Source organism: Pan paniscus, chromosome 12 (genome assembly GCF_029289425.2).
Source record: "Pan paniscus chromosome 12, NHGRI_mPanPan1-v2.0_pri, whole genome shotgun sequence".
Classification (NCBI taxonomy): Eukaryota; Metazoa; Chordata; class Mammalia; order Primates; family Hominidae; genus Pan; species Pan paniscus.
In genome coordinates this window covers 15,074,355-15,097,492 of record NC_073261.2, presented here as the reverse complement: position 1 = coordinate 15,097,492, position 23,138 = coordinate 15,074,355, and positions in this window count along the sequence as shown.

Sequence of the window (23,138 nt, the reverse complement as noted above, 5' to 3'; positions counted from 1 at the left end):
AAGGAAGGGAAGAAGGAAGGGAGGAAGAGGGAGAGGAAGAGGGAAAGGGAGAAAAATGTAGACTATGGGAATGAAGAGGAGCAATAACTAACTTTAAATCCTATACTAAATAGGCAGTACAGTCTTCAAAGAAGAGGAGATGTTTGGGCCAACTGTTGAGGTAAAGGGAAGAGTTATCCAGGCAGAGTAAGGGCAAGGGGATTTTTAGACACAGCCAAGAACGTGCACAAGCAGAGAGGTATGCAAAAGGGTGAAATGTTGGTTAATTTGTTGGGATTCAGTGAAAGACTATAGGAAGTACCCTAGCTAGTTTAATGGGAAAATGTTTCCATATAAAGAATTTGGTTCTTACAGAATCCGCTGGAGGACCACAGGAATGGGCTTTTGACTGGACATCCAGGAATAATTCCCACAGGGACACTGTAAAACTGGCTTGCTGGAGAGCCATCATCTCTGTCACAATCAGGAAGATGCTGCTACACTGCTGGCTCCAGCAACACAGCACTGGGGCCCAGTGCAGGGATCACACAGCTGTTGGCTCCAGAAAAACACGGCTTTACCTATAATCCGGAGATCAGAAAGTTACCTCCTGAAGCATGCTGTGCTTGCTAAAATATGCAGTAAGGAAATAGATGGCTCTAGGTCAGGCGTGGTGGCTCACGCCTGTAATCCCAGCACTTTGGGAGGCCGAGGTGGGTGGATCACCTGAGGTCAGGAGTTCTAGACCAGCCTGGCCAACATGGTGAAACCCTGTCTCTACTAAAAATACAAAAATGAGCCGGGCATGGTGGCAGATGCCTATAATCCCAGCTACTCGGAGGGGCTGAGGCAGGAGAAGCCCTTGAACCTGGGAGGCAAAGGTTGCAGTGAGCCAAGATTGCGCTATTGCATGCCAGCATGGAGGACAAGAGTGAGACTTCGTCTGAAAAAAAAAAAAAGAAAAAAGAAAATAGAGGGCTCTATTTAAATAATGTATTCCAAATTTCAGTCTGCCATGAATGCATCTGCTTGGCAGAATTGAAGTCACATCTGGAACTCTAGCTGTGAGAGAGTCTGAGAAATGTGGGTTTTAGCTTTCCAAGCACTGCAGGAATGAGTTGGGTGGATGCTAAGAGAGACATTGAGTAGCCAAGCCATCATCTGTACTACCTCTTCCATGTCTTCTGAGGTGTAGGAACCAGAAATGGTCTGTGTATGTCAGTAGGGATAAGCCAGAGCTCTTTGTAGAGTGGTTTCCCCTCCTGCTCCCCGGCCATGCTGGGGCACTACGCAATTTGTGTACCTTTATGCCCATGGTGGAAAGTTGAGCCAACACTCTCACATTCTTCTCAAGTGAAGCTTGTGCTCCTTTTCTGGGTTTCCACCGTGCAGCTTAGAGCCCAGCTTAGCATCACCATGTCTGGGGACAGTGCTCATAGGGTGGCTGACTCACAGAGACTAACTTGATACTCTTCTACAAGTGAATGTAGTACAGAGTATGAGGCTTGGAGGAGAGGTCTTGTCCCACCATGAGCCCTACTCTTCAATAGCTGTGTGACCCTGGACAGACTCCTGCAATGTTCTGGATCTTGTTTGGTGCTTTGTGATATCAAAATGCTCACTCATAAAGTGAGTGGTCAGGATAGGAGCCACTGCCACAGGTAATCCAATGCCTTTTGTGTCTTGCTTCACTCCCTCAGATTCAAAGTCTTCAGTAAGAGCATCCATGTGGCCTATAAGCAAAGGCTCATGTGCCCACACTTTCCTCACTATCAGGGAGGAGGAAGGGAGTAGTTGGTTCTTTCTGGTTATGAAATGGAAGGCAGAGCCCTGTCTTCCACCAAAACGAGACCAGTGTGGAATTCATCCCCAAATGGAAAGCATGTTTAGTTAATGGGTAGAAAATTTAAAAGCCACTACACTGCGAATGCCTGTATAATTGCACATATTTTTAAATAGAGATTGCTCACTTTTGCTTCCTCCTGGGCATGACACTGATATCCATGAAATCATAAGTTTAATGGACTGTGTATTTCTATTACATCTTAAAATAAACACATAATAATACTATTAAAACACAGAAATACATCCTGAGATCTGAAATTAATCCTATGTACCACCAGTGATATACATCACATACTTTAGGAACCCAAATGCAAAGTGTTGACAACAATTAGTGTGGCAAATTAATCTTTATGGGTAGATCGATGTGTATCAGTCAGGTCTCTGTGGAACAAGCAGTGGAAATAGACTTCAGACTAATTTAAACAGAAATTTATTTATTTTAAAAAAAAAGTATTCAAAAAAAATCAGGTTAGTTCCCAGAATTAATAGGAAGGCTGGATAACTGGCTTAGAAAATGGACAGAGATCAAGGGAGATTTTTGTAGGGGGTGGGGAATGTGCCAATGAAAGATAGAGAGGGGCTATTCACAGAGGAAGGATCATTCTGCTGTAACATTCTCTTCTTCCTTTAAAAAAAATATTTTTTGGGTGGTGCTGGGAATGAAAATCATTTTATTTTCAGCATTACTTCTTTTCTGTGTGTGACTACATTTTTTTCAATAAGTTTCCGGGAAACAGGCATGTTTGGTTACATGAATAAGTTCTTCAGTGGGGAGTTTTGAGATTTTAGTGCACCCATCACCCAAGCAGTGTACACTGTACCCGCTGTGTAGTCTTTTATCCCTCATTCCTCCTCCCACCCTTTCCCCCTGAGTCCCCAAAGTCCATTGTATCATTCTTATGCCTTTGAGTCCTTACAGCTTAGCTCCCACTTATGAGTGATATATATATATCACATTTTCTTTATCCCCTCATTGATTGATGGGCTTTTGGGCTGGTTTCATATCTTTGCAATTGTGAATTGTGCTGCTATAAACATGCATGTGCAAGTATCTTTTTCATATAATGACTTCTTTTCCTCTGGATAGATACCCAAAAGTGGGATTGCTGGATCAAAGAGTAGATATATTTTTAGTTCTTTAAGAAATCTCCACACTGTTTTCCATAGTGGTTATACTAGTTTACATTCCCACCAGCAGTGTAAAAGTGTTCCCTTTTTACCACATCCATGCCAACATCTATTTTTTTTTCATTATGGCCATTCTTGTGGGAATAACTTGTTATTGCATTGAGGTTTTGATTTGCGTTAGTTATATTGAATATTTTTCCATAAGTTTGTTGGCCATTCCTATATCTTCTTTTGAGAATTGTCTATTCATGTCCTTAGCCCACTTTTTGATGGGTTTGTTTTTTTTTCTTGCTGATTTGTTTGAGTTTCTTGTAGATTCTGGATATTAGTCCCTTGTTGGATGTATAGATTGTGAAGATTTTCTCTCACTCTAAGGGTTGTCAGTTTACTCTGTTGATTATTTCTTTTGTTGTGCAGAAGCTTTTTATTTTAATTAAGTGCCGTTTATTTGTCTTTATTTTTGTTGTGTTTGCTTTTGGGTTCTTGGTAATGAAGACTTTGCCTAAGCCAATGTCTAGAAGGGTTTCCCAGTGTCTAGAAGGGTTTTCTAGAATTTTTATGGTTTTTGGTCTTAGATTTAAGTTCTTGATCCATCTTGAGTTGATTTTTGTATAAGATGAGAGATGAGGATCCAGTTTCATTTTTCTACATGTGGCTTCCCAATTATCTCAGCACCATTTGTTGAATGGGGTGTCCTCTTCCCACTTTACGTTTTTGTTTGCTTTGTCAAAGATCAGTTGACTGTAAGTATTTGGCTTTATTTCTGGGTTCTCTATTCTGTTCCATTAGTCTATATGCTGGTTTTTATACCAGTACTATGCTGTTTTGGTGACTATGGCCTTATAGTATAGTTTGAAGTCGAGTAATGTAATGCTTCTAGATTTGCTCTTTTTGCTTAGTCATACTTTGACTATGTGGGCTCTTTTTTGGTTCCTTATGAATTTTAGAATTGTTTTTTCTAGCTCTGTGAAAATGATGGTGGTATTTTGTTGGGAATTGCATTGAATTTAGATTGCTTTTGGCAGCACGGTCATTTTCACAATACTGATTCTACCATCCATGAGCATGGGATGTGTTTTCATTTGTTTGTGTCATCTATGATTTCTTTCAGCAGTGTTTTGTAGTTTTCCTTGTAGAGGTCTTTCATCTCCTTGGGTTAAGTATATTCCTAAGTATTTATTTTTATTTTTATTTTTTTGCAGCTGTTGTAAAAGGGATTGAGTTCTTGATTCGATTCTCAGCTTGGTTGCTGTTGGTGTATAGCAGGGCTATTGATTAGTGTACACTAACTTTGTATCCTGAAACTTTGCCAAATTCATTTACCAGTTCTAGGAACTTTCTGGATGAGTCTTTAGGGTTTTCTAAGTATACAGTCATGTCATCAGCAAACAGCAACAGTTTGACTTCCTCTTTACTGGTTTGGATGTCCTTTATTTCTTTCTCTTGTCTGATTTTTCTGGCTAGGACTTCCAGTACTATGTTAAATAGAAGTGAAAGTGGGCATTCTTGTCTTGTTCCAGTTCTCAAGGGGAATGCTTTCAACTTTTTCCTGTTCAGTATAATGTTGGCTGTGGGTTTGTGATAGATAACTTTTATTACCTTAAGGTATGTCCCTTCGATGCCAATTTTGCTGAGGGTTTTAGATCATAAAAGGATGCTGGATTTTGTCACATGCTTTTTCTGCATCTATTGAGATGATCATGTGATTTTTGTTTTTAATTCTCTTTATGTAATGTATCACATTTATTGAGTTGTGAATGTTAAACTATCCCTGCATTCCTGGTATGAAACCCATTTGATCATGGTGGATTACCTTTTTGATATACTGCTGGATTCGATTAGCTAGTATTTTGGTGAGGATTTTTGTGTCATGTTCATCAGGGATATTGGTCTATAGTTTTCTTTTTTGTTATGTCCTTTCCTAGTTTGGCATTAGGGTGATACTGGCTTCATAGAATGATTTAGTGAGGATTCCCTCTTTCTCTATTTTTTGGAATAGTGTCAATAGTATTGATACCAATTCTTCTTTGAATGTCTGATAGAATTCAGCTGTGAATCTATCTGGCCCTGGACTTTTTCTGTTGTTACCATTTCCATTACAATTACTTCTAACTACCATTTCAATCTCACTGCTTGTTGTTGGTCTGTTCAGAGTTTCTATTTCTTCCTGGTTTAATCTAGGAGGGCTGTATATTTCCAGGAAATTATCCATCTCCTATAGGTATTCTAGTTTATGCACATAAGGGTGTTCATAGTAGGCTTGAATGACCTTTTGTATTTCTGTAGTATTGGAATGTCTCCCATTTCATTTCTAATTGAGCTTATTTGGATCTTCTCTCTTCTTTTCTTGGTTAATCTCGCTAATGGTCTATCACTTTTGTTTATCTTCTCAAAGAACCAGTTTTTGTTTCATTTTTCTTTTGTATTTTTTTGTTTCAATTTCATTTAGTTCTGCTCTGATCTTGTCATATTACCAGAATAGCTTTTCTGGTTCCTTCTCATTTGGGTAGACTATGTCAGAGCGAATATCTGGGACTCAAGGGCTGCTGTTCAGTTTCTTTTGTGCCTCGGGGTGCTCCCTTGATGTGCTGCTCTCCTTTCCCCTAAGGATGGGGCTTCCTTAGAGCTGAACTGCAGTGATTGTTATTTATCTTCTGGACCTGGCCACCCAGTGGAGCTACTGGGCTCTGGGCTAGTACTGGGGAGTATCTGCAGAATCCCGTGATATGATCCGTCTTCAGGTCTGTCAGCCATGGATTCCAGCACTTGCTTTGGTGGAGGCAGCAGGGGAGTGAAGTAGACTCTATGAGGGTTCTTGTATTTTTGTTAACTGCACTGATTTTGTGTTGGTTGGCCTCCAGCTAGGAGTTGGTGCTTTTCAAGAATGCATCAGTATAGGGAGGATCAGGCAGTGGGTGAGACCTACTCCTGGCCTTAAGCTCCCAAGAGATTATGTATTTTGTATTTGGCTGTCAGGGCGGGTAGAGAAAGATCATCAGGTAGGGGCAGGATTAGGTGTGTCTGAGCTCATACTCTCCTTGGGCCGGGCTTGCTGAGGCGGCTATGGGGTCTGGGGGTGTGGTTCCCAGGCCAATGGAGTTCTGTTCCCAGGTGGATTATGGCTGCCTCCGCTGTGTCACACAGGTTGCTGGGGAAGTAGGAGAAAGCTGGCAGCCACAGGCCTCACCCAGCTCCCATGCAGCCCACAGCCCTAAAGGCCGGTTTCACTCCCACCATGCCCCACCAACAGCAATGAGTTTATTTCCAGGAAGCTGGTGAGCTGGGCTGAGAACTTGCTCCAGGCTACAAGCCTCCCAGCTGAGAAAACGAGCGAACTCACAGTTCCTCGACTGTCCCATGGAGCCTGCAGTGGCAATCCACCTCCTTCAAAGGGTCTGTGGACTTTCTCGGCTTTCCTGGTATGTTCCTGTGGAAGTTCTTGGAGCAAAAGTTCACGATGTGGGTCTCCACACACTGCTCTGTTCGTCTGAGTGGGAGCTGCAAATTAGTCCTGCCTCCTATCCGCCATTTTTCCTCAGCATCCTCTTCCTTCTTAAAAGCTGGACCACGCCTGTAATCCCAGCACTTTGGGAGGCCGAGGCGCACAGATCACGAGGTCAGGAGATCAAGACCATCCTGGCTAACATGGTGAAACCCCGTCTCTACTAAAAAAGTACAAAAACAATTAGCCGGGCATGGTGGCGGGTGCCTGTAGTGCCAGCTACTTGGGAGGCTGAGGCAGGAGAATGGCGTGAACCTGGGAGGTGGAGCTTGCAGTGAGCCGAGATCGCACCACTGCACTCCAGCCCGGGCGACAGAGCGAGACTCCGTCTCAGAAAAAAAAAAAAAAATGCTGGAAAACTGGAGATTATTTTGAGGCCAGGCGTATTCATGTTCAGGCCAACAGGTACTAGCTGAGCCTTGTGCTAGTCACAAGAGAAGCAGCAAATGACAAGGGGAGGACAGGAGTCTGTCAGGTCAAGCACTGGTCCCTTATGGAGACAAAGAAGAATGAGCCGGACCACAGCTATGAGGTTGACCTAATGGTTTCTCTTGCAGGCACAGTGCCATTGCATTTCCTACAGGGCCCCACCTAGGAGGCACTTCTATCACTCTATCGCACAGATGAAGAAACTGAGGCTCGGAGAGGTTAAGGAACTTATCCCAGTTAGTAAGTGGTGCCGACAAGAATCAAATTTAGACAGTTCTGACAGAAAGCCATGTTTGTAATCACCACATATTCATGCTCCTTCTTAGCACAGGGTGGCTAAAAAGCTCAAACAAGCCAAGATTTAAATACCACAAAGAAGATCCAAGTGACCTGTGAGGAGGAGGAGACTGCCAGTGGATGGGCGATCAGGAAGACTTTGTAGGAGAGGAAAAATATTTTTTTCTCAGTTCTCATAAGTTCTTAGTTGGAATGGGCAGATTAATAAGAGAAAAACAAGCAGATGTTAATTAACATGTATATTTCTTATATACATGGGAGACACCCAGGGAATAAGTAGCTTTCAAAGAGGTGGCTTTGAATTCCAGCTTATATAGTGTCTTCAACAAAGAACAGTAAAGTTTTAGAGACATGACAAGAGAATTAAAAAGGACTTTGAGTCTCTAAGAGTAGTGACTTGTGGAAAGGCGAAATGTCAGATAAAGGCTAGTTTGTAAAGCTTGTTAATGTAAATTCCCCTGGTGCCATCTCCAGACTGATAAGAGTCTTAAAGTTGTCTTCGCTGGTTGACTTTTGTCCTCCCTGGTGGACGCAGTGGGGGTGGGGAGTAGGGGTTAGGGTAGCGAGGGGGTTTCCTTCCACCTGTGGGAAGAGGCATTCACATTTTAAGATTGGGAGCAGGAGGCCTGATGTGATTATAGCTGTGATGTAAAACCGACATTCAAAGATATTTTAATATATCATACCTGTAATCTTTTTAAAAACTTGGGAAAACAACTTATAATTTTTACAAGAACATTAATAAAAATAACAAGTTGCACCTACTATAGCCACTATTTCATAAAAGAAAGGCCATTTTTACATTTCCTCTCCACTCAGTGAGCATGATCTCAGAAGAAAGGACTGCCTTTCTCAAGAATGAAGAGTTAACAATAGCATCCCAACATATTTAAATATCAAGCCCTGGGCTCTCGATTTTCTAATTTAATTTAGCTCATCATTAAAACTGGCACTGGTCTAAGGACCAACATGTAGAAACCACTGCTCTGAAAGATCTGGCAGTAGCATAGAAGGCAGATTGGAGCTGGGGAAGAGAGACTTTTTTATTCTTTTTTTATTTTTATTTTTTGAGATGGAGTTTCTCTCTTGTTACCCAGGCTGGAGTGCAATGGCGTGATCTTGGCTCACTGCAACCTCCACCTCCCCAGTTCAAGCGATTCTCCTGCCTCAGCCTCCCAAGTAGCTGGGATTACAGGCGTGTGTTATCACACCCGGCTAATTTTGTATTTTTAGTAGAGACAGGGTTTCTCCATGTTGGTCAGGCTGGTCTCGAACTCCCGAACTCAGGTGATCTGCCCACCTCGGTCTCCCAAAGTGCTGGGATTACAGGTGTGAGCCACCGTGCCCCGCCCGAGACTTTTTGTCTTAAGGAGATTGTCTTAGTCACCTCAGACTGTCATAACAAAATACCACAGGCTGGGTGGCTTAACCAACAGGAAGAATGTATTTGCTCCCAGTTCTGGAGGCTGTGATCAAGTCTCAGATCATCCACTTGCTGGCTGGCAGACAGCTACCTTCTCACTGTGGCCTTTCCTTGGTGTCTGTGCAGGCACAGAGACAGTGAGAGCTCTCTGGTGTCTCTACTTCTTCTTATAAGGACACCAATTCTATTGTGTTAGGGTCCCACCCTTATTTAACCTCAATTACTTTCTTATAGGCTCTATCTTCAAATACAGCCACACTGGGAGTTAGGACTTTGATATGTGGATTGTGGAGGGATTCAGTTCACACAGAGCTATTGCAATGGTTTGGACAAGCAGCTCTAACTGGGGAAGGGGGAAGCCTGTAGGCATGGGAAGGAGAGGTCAGGCGTGTCACGTGCGTCTGTGTGAAAAGACCACCAAACAGGCTTTGTGTGAGCAACAAGGCTGTTTATTTCACCTGGGTGCAGGTGGGCTGAGTCCGAAAGAGAGTCAGCGAAGGGAGATGGGGTGGGGACGTTTTATAGGATTTGGGTAGGTAGTAGAAAATTACAGTCAAAGGGGGTTTCTCTCTTTGGGCAGGCGTGGGGGTCACAAGGTGCTCAGTGGGGGAGGTTCTGAGCCAGGAAAAGGAATTTCACAAGGTTAATCGCTCAGTTAAGGTGGGGCAGGAATAAATCACAATGGTGGAATGTCATCAGTTAAGGCAGGAACTGGCCATTTTCACTTCTTTTGTGATTCTTCACTTGCTTCAGGCCATCTGGATGTATATGTGCAGGTCACAGGGCATAGGTTGGCTTAGCTTGGGCTCAGAGGCCTGACAAGGCACAGAAGGAGCTGGGATAGAGGTGCAAAGTACTCATGCTGACCTGACATCCCATGCCCATGGCAGACATGACTACTTGATCGGACAATACTTTCTTGGAATCAAAGACACAACTTCACAATCCTCAGCATCATAGTTCAGGCAGCCTGTATCAGTAGATCAGAGTGGGCACATGGCCTGGTGCTATCACTCCATCCTGTGAGGGGAGATGGGATTGGAATGGAGGTGGAGGAGTCACAGGTGGTCCTGATATCACAGGCCTGGGAGTCTGAAAGAAGTGCAGTAGGTAGTATTATGGCCCTCAAAGACATCCGTGTCCTAATGTCTAGAGTCAATTCAAGTGTTACCTAACATAGAAAAAAGGATTTTGCAGGTGGGATTAAACTAAGGATCTCAAGATAGAAAGACTCTCCTGGAGTATCCAGTTTTGTCCAATGTAACAACAAGCATTCTCAAAATAGGGACACAGAAGATTGAATTGCAAAGGAGATGTGCTGATAAACGGAGAGGTTGGAGTGATGCCGCCATGAGGCAAGGAATGTGGGTGGCCTCTAGCAGCTAGCAATGATTCGGAAATGGATTCTCCCCCAGAGTCCAGAAAGATCACAGCAGTGCTGACACCTTGATTTGAGCCCAGTGTCACCTCTGTCAGACTTCTGCCCTACAGAACTGTAAGAGGATAAATTTGTGTTTTAAGGCACAAAGTTTATGGTAATTTGGTATAGCAGCAATGGGAAACTAATACAAGAAGGGTTGTGTTACCAACAGAAATACAGCAATCAGAAGAAAGATGGTTGGGGAGAGCAGAGGGTGGGGTGGGAAGGTGATGGATTCTGTTTGGGACATTCTTGGTGTCATATGAATATTATTGGGGAACTGTCTATCAAAAGCTGGGACTTCAAAGAAAGAAAGGAAGGAGCAACAATATTTTGAAAGGGAGAAAGTAGGTAATATTCAATATGTGTTGAGTACCTACAAGGTTTCTGGTTCTTTCACCAAGTTATTTTATTTAATTTTTATGGCATCCAGGGTTTTTTTTTTTTTTCTTAACCAAATTTTCTCAGTTAAGCATCCCATGTAAGTGGCCAGGGGTTAAGAGATGTGACTAAGACTAGACAGAGTGATTTTCATCATTACATGGTGCTATGGTTCTACTGAAGCACTGAGGAAGGAAGTCAAGAGAGTTCCTGAGAAATGTCTGGAGTCTTAGTAACATGCAAAGTGAGGCAGAGGTATTGTCAGTGTTAGCTGGTCACTTTGAAAGGTTAGAGGTAAATAAAGTTCAGAGCAATGGTACTTGGAGAGGAGTGAATCTTTGGTAACCTGGAGGAGATGCTCCTCAGAGGAAAATTTCTTCACAGCATGAAGTCACCAGCTCTAAGACTAGTGGGTGTTCTGGGGGATGTTAGCAGTGACTCACTGACTGTTGGCCCAGTGAGGGGAGGGATGAAAGGCTGGGTAGTGGGTAGAGAATCTGACTCCTCCTGCCCCCACATGTCTATTCCTGGGCCTTCTCATGGTGGGGGCAAAAGGTATGCAAAGGGATTTCCGCAGCGTCTGAGTGCTCCCAGGAGATGGAAAAGTAACTGATGACTTGGAGTTGGAGTCTTGTTGGCTCAGGCAGCTGGGGCGTTTTGGGATTTCAACACCTCCCTTTAGTTTCTATGTATGGTGCTGAGCAAGTAGTCAAAGACTTTGGTCTTGCTTTACCCCAGTAGCCCACAAGCCTGAGTACATGGCTAACATTTATTGGGCACTTAGTGTGTGCCAAAGAGCTTTATGAGACAGGTTCTTTTTGAGTCCCATTATACTGATAAAGAAACAGAAGGTCAGAAAGGCCCAGTAACTTGGGCAAGGTCATGTAGCTAGTAAGTGGTCCAGCTGAAATTTAAAACCAGGTTTATCCAACTCCAAATCCCACATCTGATTTATTTTGCCATGAATTAAACATAGTTCTGATTTTGAGAAACTCCCAGTCCCAGTGGGAAAACAGATGGAATCACAAATTACCATAACACAGTGTAGTGATGTAGATATAAAAACAAAGACATGGGAACCCTGAAAGGAAGTTGTAACACCAATAGAGGAATGCACTGAGGAGATCTTTCAGAGGAGGTAGCCTTGTAGCTGGGCTCAGGGGTGGATGAGTTTCTGGCTAGAAGCGCATTGTGGGTAAAGGGAGAACATATATAGAAAGGCATGAAGATGGTGGACATGTTTGGAAAGAGTGAGTACTAGACTGATGAACACGATGAGTCAGGAGCTTATGACGTCAGGGGCTACTGCTAGCGTAGCTAATGACTGAAGATTCTGTGAAAAGAAAACCCTAACATTTCCAGCTGAGTACTAGGGCCATGGTGATTATATATCATCTCTCATGACAACACAAATGTTTGGGCTTACTTATCATCCTGCTCAGTAATCATTATGTCACTCATTAAAGATGTATCAGGGTAAATTTTAGGTGAGAATTGATTAGAAATGTAAACTCTATATATGTAGTTACAGGCTTCACAGTTTGCCACTCAAACAATATGGTCATCCAATCATGAGGCACAACCTTCTGCTCAGAACTTTTTTATAATTGGGAGAAACTGACATCCGAGTTCCATCTCTTCTGAGAACTGTGCAGCTCAGAAATCTTCTTCCCTTTTTTGATCCCCCAGTTGGGTGAGATGACATTAACAGTGTGTTATAAGCACTTTTCATGTTTACTACCCCATATTCAAAATTAAGCATTTCAAACAACTGTATAATTGTCTATACATGCAGCATTATTAGTTAATTTTCCTTTTAACACATTGAGGTTACCTCTAATGTTTTGCTATTTTTAACTATGTTGAAATAATCATGTGGTTTTTATTCTTTGAATTATTTTATATTGTAATGTTCCCTGAAATGAAATTAGTTGATCAAAAGATGAGTAATCTTTTCATGACTTTTGATACATGTCACTCAATCACCTTCTGGAAGAGTTGGAACGAGAGCCTATTGCTGGCATCCCATTTCATAGCCATCTCACCAATGTTGGAAAATGGGCTTTTCCTATTTTCTGCTAATTCATTAGTTGTTAATGGCTTATTTTAACTATTAATCCCTTGTTATTGATGAAAGTTAAGCATTTTCTGTATTTTTATTTTCTGTCTAAATTCTACTTTTTGCACAATTTCCTTTGCTCACTTCTTCACTGGAATTTAGTATTTTTCTTTCCAATTTGTATGACTCCAAAATCAGTGATAAAATAAGCAAAGGGTCTTTCTTAGAGGCTAAACAAGGGAATGAATAAGGAATAAGAACAGCAAAGGGATAGTGAATAAAGATACAAAATAATAACTTATTTTTATTTTTGAAGCTTTCCCCAGGCAGTAATTCTTGACCTTTTTAAGATTATAAATTATTTTGAGATATGCATTCTTATCCTCAAAATGAATTAGTACATAAAATTTAAATGGGTTGATAGATCCCCTGAAGTGTATCCACAAAACGCTCTCAGGTTAAGAAACATTGTTCTATAATAACTGCTTTAACCAAAATGTTTAATTATTGCTTGTGTTTACCTGTCCTAGCAAAGAGCTAATTGTTAAATTTTGTGTTAGAGGGTCAATATTATAAATAACTTAATGTGGCCTCTCTTTCCTTTCCTTTTTTTGAGAGTTTTGAGGCTATCACTAAGTGGGCTTTAGAGTACCAGGTGGGAATCTGACCTCACTGCTCAAACTTTCAACTTCAGGCATGAAGTGGTCCCAGTGATGTGGGAACCTCAGAGTCTAAAACAAAAATAGTAGACTGAGGCCCTCAGAAACCAGACTTATCAGATTCAGAATTTAATATAACTATGTTTGAAAGATTTAAAGAAAATAAATCAAATTAAAAAGTGAGCAAGAAGCAAGAATAACAAATGAACTGGCATATTTGAGAAAGAATTAAATTGAGCTTTTAGAAATAATACATACAGTTATTGAAGTAAAAACTCAAGTCAATAGGTTTAAACAGCAAAATGAATATAGTTAAAGAAAACTATTGTGCTGAAAGATTTAAAAAACTATTACACAGAATGCAAAATGATGAAATAGGGTAATTTAATATGTGGCAGATATGTTAAGACACTGTGAGGATAGTATGAGAAGAACCGATAGACATCTAATCACAGCACCTTAAGGTGAAAATAGAGAGAGAGCACCAATATTGAGGAGTTAATGTCTGAGACTATTCCAGAACTGATAAATAGATGAATCTACAGATCTCAGAAACACAGCTTTTACAAAGGATAAATGAAGAGAAATTCACCAGAGATACATTGTAATGAATCTGTAAATCACCAAAGCTAAAGATATTATTTCACAAGTGGAATGACAGCTGACTTCTCAACAACAACGAAAGCAAGGAGACAGTTGAAAGACATCTTGAAAATGGTGAGAGAAAAACTAACTGTTAATATAAAATTGTGTACCTATCAAAAATATCTTTTGGCCAGGCGTGGTGGCTCACGCCTATAATCCTAGCACTTTGGGAAGCCAAGGAATGTGGATCACTTGAGGTCAGGAGTTTGAGACCGTCCTGGCCAACATGGTGAAACCCCATCTCTACTAAAAGTACAAAAAAAAAAAAAAATAGCCATGTGTGGTGGTGTGCACCTGTAATCCCAGCTACTTGGGAGGCTGAGACAGGAGAATCGCTTGAACCCAGGAGGTAGAGGTTGCAGTGAGTTGAGATCATGCTGCTGCACTCCAGTCTGGGTGACAGAGTGAGACTCTGCCTCAAAACCAAACCAAACCAAACCAAACCAAACCAAACCAAACCAAACCAAACCAAACCAATCTTTCAAGAAGTACACCATAAAGACATTTCCGGATAAACAGTGAATGAGATTACTTCCTAAACGAATATGTAAGGATGTTTCTTTTTAAAATTTTTTTTTGGGTGTATTCATCACCTCAAGCATTTAGTCTTTTGTTTTGTTACAACTGATAAGAATATCTAAGGATGTTTCAAAAGGAAGAAAAATGATCCCTAAAGTCTGGTATATTAGTTTCTTATTAGTTGCTCTAAGAAATTACTGCAAACTTAGTGGCTTTAAAAAACACGAAATTATCTTTCAGTTCTGTAGGTCAGAAATTTAACCTCCTGATTTCTGGTCAGAAGTCTTACTGGGCTAAAATCAGGGTATCAGCAGGGCTGCTGGAGGCTCTGGAGATGATGTTTCTCTAATTTCTAGAGGCATTTGCATTCCTTAGCTAGTGGCTTCTTCCCACATCTTCAAAGCTAACAGTGGCAATTGAGTCCTTCTCTTATCTTTTTTTTTTTTTGGGTTATAAATTTTTTTTATTATTATTATACTTTAAGTTTTAGGGTACATGTGCACAACGTGCAGGTTTGTTACATATGTATACATGTGCCACATTGGTGTGCTGCACCCATTAACTCATCATTTAGCATTAGGTATATCTCCTAATGCTATCCGTCCCCCTCCCCCCACCCCACAACAGTCCCCAGTGTGTGATGTTCCCCTTCCCTTCTCTTATCACTCTGACCTCTTCTGCCTCCTCTCTCTACTTTTAAGGACCCTTGTGATTAGATTGGGTCCACCTAAATAATCCAGGATAATCTCTTTATTTTAAGGTCAGCTGATTAGCAACCTCAATTCCATCTGTAACCTTAATTTCTTTTTCGCCATGTAACCTAACCTAGTCACAGGCCCAAGGGAATAATAGGATGTGGGTATTGCGGGTGGTGGAGTAGGGGCATTATTCTGCTTACCACAGGGGACCTTGGATGTCAGTAAAAATGGTGAGGAAGAAAACAGGAAACGTAGAATAATCTAAACAAATCTTTGAAAAATAAGTCTAAATGTGGGGTTAGAAAAAGGGCAGAACTAAAATGTTAAGACAAATTAAAATGTTAAGCCTATAAGTTGAGAGGGAGATGATCAAAGTTAAAAATACTCATAAATCATATTTTTTTGGGTAGGGGGTTAGATATTTATTAATTTTAGACCCTGAAAAGTAAAATAGTCATGACAAAAATTTAATAGTAACCACTAAAACAAGAGAAACAGAGTATATAACTTCTAAATCAATATGGGAAGGGGGATGGAATAAGAAAACAATAGCAACCACCAACACCCCACCCAAAATAAATAATAAGGTGAGAGAGAAAAAGAAGCATTGAAAAGGGGCTAAAATAAAATTAAAAATTAAGTCACGCCTGTAATCCCAGCACTTTGAGAGGCCGAGATGGGTGGATCACCTGAGGTCGGGAGTTCGAGACCAGCCTGACCAACATGGGGAAACCCCATCTCTACTAAAAATTCAAAATTAGCTGGGTGTGGTGGTGCATGCCTGTAATCCCAGCTACTCTGGAGGCTGAGGCAGGAGAATCGCTTGAACCCAGGAGGCAGAGGTTGTGGTGAGCAGAGATTGTGCCATTGCATTCCAGCCTGGGCAGCAAGAGCGAAACGCCATCTAAAAAAAAAAAAAAATTAAGATAGTAAAACAAATCCAAATACATTAAAGATTACAAAAAATGAAAATGAACTAAACTTCCTAGTTGAAAGACATATTGTCAGATTGGATTTTAAAATCTGGCAATGATATTTCCAGGACACAGTCCTAAAATATTAAACACAGAAAAGTTGAAAGTAAAGGGATGGAAGAACACAGTCAAACTAACTAGAAGAGAGCTGGGTTCACCCTTTTATATCAGAGCAGAATTTCACTGAGAAAACACTAACAGGAAGGGGGAAAGGCACAACATAGTGATGAAGCACTTAATTCTCAACAAATGTATGACACTTCTAAACTATTATGACTGCAAAAAAAAAAAAAAACCTCAGCATATATAAAATTTTGGAAGAGCCATGGCTATCAGCTGACATGCACTTACCATATTTGCATTGTCCTACTACAAACTTTACCCATATGACCAAGGTGCTGTCTTCATCCCCATTTTACAGATGGGGAAATTTCCCCATAGAGAAAAAGATTTGGGCCATGCCTTGGTTTCTTCTTGACTCTGCTTCCTGCTGATTGATCCTCACACCTCACCTGGAGACCTACTTCACATTATCCATCAGGATGAGAGCTGGTGTGCCTTTACCAAAGGACCACAGTCACCTTCAAAACGTGTTTAGATAGATCTGGATGGAGACTTATGTGGTTGCAGATGAAAAAAAAAGTCCCCATGGTATATCTGACTCCATGTCATTCACTGCATGAACACTCACACACATGCACACGTACACAGGCAAACACAATCCTGTTCTGGTCCAGCAGTAGTGCCAACACTCAAATCCCAGGTCCTACTCTGAAGCCTTTGAGGAAACCATTGTCATTCTGGGGTTTGTGGGAATATTTCTTCTTGGTGCCCCTTGTTCCTCACAGAAGCTTTTTTTCTGTGCTGTGGGCTTGCTATCCTAGCTTTCCAAGCTATCCTAGTTTTGCAAATTTCTCTGATCAATCACATCAGGTTCTTGGACCATCCCAAAATTAAAGAGGTAGGTTTTGCTGCAAGAGACAAAGACATTCACCTCTCACACAGTTTGAATTCCTGGGTAGAAACAGATTTCAATGCTGGCCAGCCTCTGTAGCTCCCAGTGCCCCCTCAATTATGACTCCCGAGGCATTGGAGCAGGATCCTCACCTTGCACAAAGATAATTAGGTGTGCTGAAGAAAGCCAGACACTGCTCTTTCTTAGCTCTGCATCCTTACAAAGTTACCACTACTCCTTCTCTTTGAACCTTTGACTTGTCAATGGTAAAGTGCCTATGATTCTTAAAGGGATAAAAACACAACCTATGTAAAGCACCTGGCATAGTGCCTGGCACAGGTGGGTGTTTAACAAATGTTAACTCCTTTCTATCCCACTGTGGGTGTCCATATCCTCTTGGGTAGGCTGCCTCTGGTTTCCATTGTGTCATCAGAGCCATACTAAATCCATGTGTTGGACATGGATCCCAAGAACTAATTTCTGGAATGAGTTATGCCTACCAACTTCCCTGATACTTACTTCTGTCTCTCCATTTATCAAATGGAAATGTTTGCATTTGGCCTCTGCCAGTTGGAGTAACCAAAAGGCTTAGAGGTTTTGGAGAGGTCCTACACTGCCATCTGTTTGACCACATACTGCCTTTCACGTGTAATAAGCATTGTTTCTTACATTTGTCTAGGAATTAGCAGTTCACAAAGCACATTCACATATAAGGGCTTGTTTTGAATTGATCTTGGCAGCAATTCTATGAGACAAGTAAAAGGTAGGTCAAGCATTATAATCCTCATTTTAAATCTGGGAAAACTGAATCTCAAAAAGGTTGAAAGACTTGTCTAGGGGACAGGGTGTGGGTAAATGAGAAGTTAAGATTTGCTGAACCGGCATTTCCTGACTACATATCTAGTGTTTATTTATGGAGAAGGCACTCTGGTGGCCAAGTGGCTCAGAGTCACACAGCTCTGTGCCTCAGTTTATTCATCTGTAAAATGAAGATAATAATATGTTCTGAATACTGTTGTGGAATTTCATTGAGATAGTTCACATAATGGCATGGATGCTGTAGGACACCGCCTAGATTCACAACCCCACGACTCTCCATGAGAATGGCTCATAGCTCAAGAGGTCACATTCTTTCCCCAGGTGAAGCCTGCATCCAATGACTGCTCAATGTGGGTATATAAAGGCCTGGCTCCCTTGCCAGTGCCACCCTACCTCCTGGTGAATGGACTGAGGCTTGCATTATGACTGCATTGCAGCTCAACTGTTCTTTCCATTCAGTCTTTCCTTTACACTCACACAGGTGAGGACCCAGCCATTAAATGCCTCACATGATAACCTCTATTGCATGCTAGGCTTCGTGTGCACACACAAAAACCATCCTCTATCAGTCAGGCCCCTTACTTGCAGAGGCAAAGAGGCCAGTCTGGGTTAGATGTGCACCTGTTTTTACAACGGAACGAGACAAACAGGTCCTCCTTAGGTGTAAGTTCATGGCCTTGGCCCCACCCCTGAAACTCAGACATCTGAGACAGTTTTAGGCCTGAGGCAACCCCAGACTTTGGGTTGTTGTTTGCTAGGCACAGCCTCCTTTTGCCAATGTTGCAATCCTTTGTAAGAGACCACAGGTTGATCACCCGTTCCTGTTACTGAGCACAGAGAGGTTTGTAGGCCAGTCTCTCCAGGAATTCTGACGCACTGCAAAATCCCATGGTCTGAATGCTTCTACCTTCCCTGTGAAAGCCCCTGGCCTCAGAAAAGGAAGCTGGTTTAAGTGACCAACATTTGGGGCGGAGCTTCCGAGGGCCCAGCCACCGTGTTACATGCAACAATCAACAGAGATATTCTTTGGCTAGAGTTGTTTTTCTGGGTATAGGACCCTATAATTAAAATCAGCTCTCCAACTTCCCTTCCTCCAAAAAGTATACAATGTAAGGAGGAAAATGCAAATTGAAAAGTTGCTAGCCCTTCCTGCCAGAATGCCACCCCAAGCCTCCCCTGCAGGAAGTTCTGGAGTCCCCAACTCTGCCCCAAGCCTGAGGCCCTTGATAAGGTAAAGGGATGTGAGTGTGGAGGCCGGAGCCCCCCTCGCCCTGTAGGCTGCTCCCCTTGCTTTTCCCTTTGAATGTTACAGTTTGGTTCTGTGACTTACTTATAATTGCCTGAATTCCCCGCCCACGCTTTCTCTTACTTTGGGGCTTCTCATCCTTCCTCTTCCTCCATCTTCCTCCTCTGACCCCACTCCCAAGCCTGAATGGGGTGTTCCTCTTCTGTGCTCCCACAAAACCCTGTGCCTCTTTCATCGTTGCATATATTATGCTGTAATATAGTTTTCTGGAGGTGTGAAGACTATGAATCCTATGAAGACAAATACACACCTACCTTGTTGACCGTTGTATCCTCAGAATCTAATACTGCACTTGGCACACAGTGGTTGGGAGTAAATATTCATGAGGCAAACACACAGGAAGGACTCTTTTGTTATGGTTGTTGGTTGTTGTTGCAAGTAACATAACCCCACCTTGATCTAGCTGACTGACGGCTCTACCACCTTGTCTTTTGCAGCACAAGAGGAATAGGAACTGCACCTCTTCCTTCAGTTTCAGCTTGAATAATATCAGGAAGATTTGTATCGGTGTGAGTTGGGTCACGTACCCGACGTGCTATAGCTGAGGATGGGGTAAGCTGATTGGAGTTTGCAACACTGTTCACATAGCCAAGATATGGAAAGAACCTAAATGTCAACTGGTGGATGAATGGATAAAGAAATTGTGGTATATACATACACTGGAATATTATTCAACCTTAAAAAGAAGGAAATCCTAACATTTGTGACAACATGGATGGACCTGGAGGGAATTATGCTGAGTGAAATAAGACAGACACAAAAAGACATTTCTTGCAGGAGCTCACTTATATGTGGAATCTAAAATAGTCAAGCTTAAAGAAGAGAGTAGACTACTGGTTGTCAGGAGCAGGAGAAAAGTGGAAATGAAGAGGTGATAGTTAAAGGGTACAAAGTTTCAGTTATACAAGATAAATAAGTTCTGGAGGTTTACTATTAATATATCACATAGTACCTATAAGTAACAATACTGTATTGTATACTTAAAATTGCTAAGAGGGTATATCTTATATGTTCTTACCAATAATAATAATAATAATGGTAATAATTAAGGGGCAGGAGGACACTTCGAAAGGTGATGGATATGTTTATGGCCTTGATGGTGGTGATGGTTTCATGAGAGTATACTTATCCCCAAACTAATTGAGATGTAAATATTAAATATGTACAGCTTTTTGTATGTCAATCGTACCTCAATAAAGTAGTTTAAAAATGGTTGGACTGAGAAAAGGAGGAGCTGCTCAGCAACATGAGGCTGGGTGCTGGGCAGACAAAACCTCACACATGCATTACTGAACCCACGACTCATGTCTGTGAGTTTTGTGGCTGTGGATGCACCATGCCAATGTAGTCAAGGATTCTTCAATGTGTACCTTACTGGATTAGTTCCCTCTGTTTATTTGTATTGACTCCTCAGTTCCCTTATGGGTTGCTTGTTGGCTTTTGTGGAATTATTTAAGTAAGGCTTTGGTTGCAGGAGTCAGACATGCTTAAGCTGGTTTTGGCTGTAATGGGGAATTTGCGAGATGTGACACAGAGACAGGAAGTGCAGCCAGACGTTGTGAGAGGCAGTAACTGGGAATAGGAAAGTTATGAGAAGTTAAGGCAGTAGTAATTGTTTCTCTATCGAAGGCCATAATGTTATCATTCCTGCCTCTATCTGTTTGCTTGTTCTTCTCTCTCAGCAGAATGGTCTTCTCTGCTTCTCTGTGCACCTGCAGAAGGTGACCACCCTAAGGCTTATGGATTTAGGAGTCCTCAGTTTGAGAGCAGTTACCAAATGCCTCGCCCCTGTGAACTCTAGTCCCAGTTTCTTATTCCTGGTACTGGCTTAGTTTGAGGCAGCTGCCCACCATAAGTCCAGTGAGCCATGGCCTGGGGACAAGGTCAGGTGCATGTGTAATCAGCTGGGTCTGTGAGTTGTGGTGGTAGCGATGGAGGTACCTCCCAGAAAAATGGATTACAGGTTAAGAAGAGTCTATATATCTTGACCACATTTGATGTGACTTGGAAGTTTCAATGTGTGACCACTTACAAAGTTATGATCAGGTGTCTCATTTATTTATGGTGATGTATGAGTCCGCGTGTGAGTGTGTGTGTGTCTGTGTTTGTGTGTGTGTGTGAGAGAGAGAGAGAGAATGAGAATATGAGTGGTGGTTTCCCATTTATTTTTCTATGGGCCAAATCCTGGGCTATGAGCTGGAGATATAAGAGTAAACAAAATAGACATGGTGCTTGCTGTGACCTGCCCTGGGAGACAGATATTACACGGAGGATCACATAAATGCAGAGTCTGAGCTGAGGTCTTAAGGGTGAGGATAAGTAACTAGTCAGTGGAGCAGGGGAGGGAAGGGTGTTCCATGCCTGTGTCAAGGTCCTGAGGTGAGAGAAAGAGGTGAATTTGAGGAACCAAAAGGAGTTCAGAGAACAAGAGGGGCTGTTTCACAAGCTGAGTCTGGAAGCTGAGCAGGCTGAGCAGATTCTTAGGAACTCTGCAAAAACTTAAGGGCTTGTCTATGACCATAAAAAACTACAGTCGTAGATAAACAAGTTGGCAAACAACTCAAGGGTGTACAGTCATCAGAATTGTAAAACTGATCCCATGTATTTTCAAACCTCAAATCCCTTGCTCTGACCTTGTGTGTCTAAGCTAGAAGGAAGCAGGATGCACCTCTCCCCTGGCTGGAATGAAGGGATTCACCCAAGCTCTCAGTCTTCTCACGGCATCCAGGGCCCCCCTGCTTGTGTGTGGTCTAGATTTCCATTCCCATAGTAGGAATTCCTTTGGGAGCCTTGGGGTCTCTCCTGCTAGAGGGCTTCACCTGTGACTGTCTCAATTCAAGGGAGGGGTTCTAATAACATTAAACCTCAATATCTTGCTCCTCCATTCCTGATGCCTCCCTTTCCTTCTACCCTTCCCCTATCTCCTTCTTTCCTATGCCACAGGCTGGCAGGTTAGTGCCGGAGCAAGTGGCCAGTCACCATCATTGGGGTTGTGGATCCTCAGGGTTCTTCAGAAGCCCCTTCACCATGATCAAGAGTCCCCAGTCACTCAGAATTCCACGGTTCCCAAATGCCAGCTCTCCCACTACTCCCAGCATTCTCCATCTCTGGGATGTTGGGCTCCAGGCTTCTCAGATGCACTGAGTACCCTAGGCTAAGCCACTGATCCATCAGAACTTCATAGCCTGAGAGGAGAGGGAGGCAGTCTTGCAAAGGAGAGTTCTGACTAGACACTGGGGTGCTACAGATGCCCGTAAGTTGTCCCTTTACCCTCGATGTCCCCAGTGTTGGGACCACCTGGGAATGCCCAGCCTTGTGTGCTGATTGACTTGTAGTCCCCTGGCCCTGACTGGAAGCCTAGTTTTCTCTCTCATGACCAGCTAGGCCCCTAGCTCCCCAGGGAAGAAATCCAATCTATTTCCTCTGATAGTAATGGCTAATACTTAAATAATGCCGACCACATGCCAAGCACTTTACAGTTGTTAGCCCAGTCCTCACAAGCACCTTGAGAGGTGGGCAAGAGCCTTATCTTACTCTCATTTTATAGATGTGCCCCAGGATCCCACAACTATAGTTCGTGGTGCTGGGATTTGAACCTCTGGCCACCAGAGCCCACCTTACTGTGTCCTCCTCCTGTTGTCATAACAGAAAAGTACAACACCATGATGACACAACAGGCTATCCTGGCAGGTTCCCAGGCTGCCCCAATGCCCAACTTTCTAGGTTTACAAAGTTGACATTTACGAAGTTTCCAGGTTTACAAATTTAGTTTCTGATTCTTTAGTCAGCAGGAATTTCTCTACAAAAGCTGCTTCGAAAATTTCCAGCCAAACCTTACACACCTTGGCATTACATCTTGGTGAGCCAAGGCGGAAGAGAACAGGAAGTGAAGGCCCCATGGGAAGTCCCTGCGGTCGGGAGCACCCAGGCGGCGTGGGGGGTGGGGGGCTTTCCTGTGGCCGGCTCCCTGCACCTCCCAGCCCCATTCAGGCCCTGTGAGTTGAATGAAGAGACCCTGGGAAGGAGTCCAGGTCTGCAGGGTTAGAGGAAATTGAAGGCCCTAACCAGATCCCTGTTGAGAAGTTTATGAATTATGAGCC